This window comes from Arachis hypogaea, chromosome 18 (assembly GCF_003086295.3).
Source record: "Arachis hypogaea cultivar Tifrunner chromosome 18, arahy.Tifrunner.gnm2.J5K5, whole genome shotgun sequence".
Lineage (NCBI taxonomy): Eukaryota > Viridiplantae > Streptophyta > Magnoliopsida > Fabales > Fabaceae > Arachis > Arachis hypogaea.
The window spans coordinates 87,110,760-87,112,278 of record NC_092053.1 but is presented as its reverse complement, the minus strand read 5'-3'; the positions used below and the strand labels follow the sequence as shown (position 1 = coordinate 87,112,278).

General features: G+C 39.8%; 1 non-coding gene across 1 annotated transcript; it reads right to left on the bottom strand.

Annotated features, from left to right (window-relative positions):
• Positions 1-740: 740 nt before the first annotated feature.
• Positions 741-844, bottom strand: LOC112774957 (small nucleolar RNA R71). The gene has a single exon (XR_003189410.1). It is a non-coding gene; the product is annotated as a small nucleolar RNA R71 (small nucleolar RNA).
• Positions 845-1,519: the final 675 nt, after the last annotated feature.

Sequence of the window (1,519 nt, the reverse complement as noted above, 5' to 3'; positions counted from 1 at the left end):
TCCTTCTCCCTCATCTCCTTCTAAGTATTTATTCATCTACTAACACTTCTCTTCATCTCATATCATTGCTCCTATCCTTACCCTTGTGTTTGGATTCTTCATTCTTCTTCACCTCTATTCCTTTTCTTCTTCTACTAACAATAAGGAACCTCTTTATGTGACATAGAGGATTCCTATTCTTTTCTTGTTCTCTTCTCTTTCTTATAAGCAGGAACAAGGAAAAAGTCATTCTTGTTGAAGCTGATCCAGAACCTAAAAGGACTCTGAGGAGAAAACTAAGAGAAGCTAAATTATAACAATCCAGAGACAACCTTATTGAAAATTTCGAACAAGTAAAGGAGATGGCAGCCGAACCCAACAACAATAATGCAAAGAGGATGCTTGGTGACTTCACTGCACCAAATTCCAATTTACATGGAAGAAGCATCTCCATTCCTGCCATTGGAGCAAACAACTTTGAGCTGAAACCTCAATTAGTTTCTCTGATGCAGCAGAACTGCAAGTTTCATGGACTTCCATCTGAAGATCCTTTTCAGTTCTTAACTGAATTCTTGCAGATATGTGATACTGTTAAGACTAATGGAGTAGATCCTGAAGTCTACAGGCTCATGCTTTTCCCTTTTGCTGTGAAAGACAGAGCTAGAATATGGTTGGACTCTCAACCTAAGGATAGCCTGAACTCTTGGGATAAGCTGGTCAAGACTTTCTTAGCCAAGTTCTTTCCTCCTCAAAAGCTGAGTAAGCTTAGAGTGGATGTTCAGACCTTCAGACAAAAAGAAGGTGAATCCCTCTATGAAGCTTGGGAGAGATACAAAGAACTGACCAAAAAGTGTCCTTCTGACTTGCTTTCAGAATGGACCATCCTAGACATATTCTATGATGGTCTGTCTGAATTAGCTAAAATGTCATTGGATACCTCTGCAGGTGGATCCATTCACCTAAAGAAAACGCCTGCAGAAGCTCAAGAATTCATTGACATGGTTGCTAATAACCAGTTCATGTACACTTCTGAGAGGAATCATGTGAGTAATGGGACGCTTATGAAGAAGGGAGTTCTTGAAATTGATACTCTGAATGCCATACTGGCTCAGAATAAAATATTGACTCAGCAAGTCAATATGATTTCTCAGAGTCTGAATGGAATGCAAGCTGCATCCAACAGTACTCAAGAGGCGCCTTCCGAAGAAGAAGCCTATGATCCTGAGAACCCTGCAATAGCAGAGGTAAATTACTTAGGTGAACCTTATGGAAACACCTGTAACTCATCATGGAGAAATCACCCAAATCTCTCATGGAAGGATCAACAAAAGCCTCAACAAGGCTTTAATAATGGTGGAAGAAACAGGTTTAGCAATAGCAAACCTTTTCCATCATCCACTTAGCAACAGACAGAGATCTCTGAACAAAATACCTCTAATTTAGCAAACTTAGTCTCTGATCTGTCCAAGGCCATTGTAAGTTTCATGAATGAAATAAGGTCATCCATTAGAAATTTGTAGGCACAAGTGGGCTAGCTGAG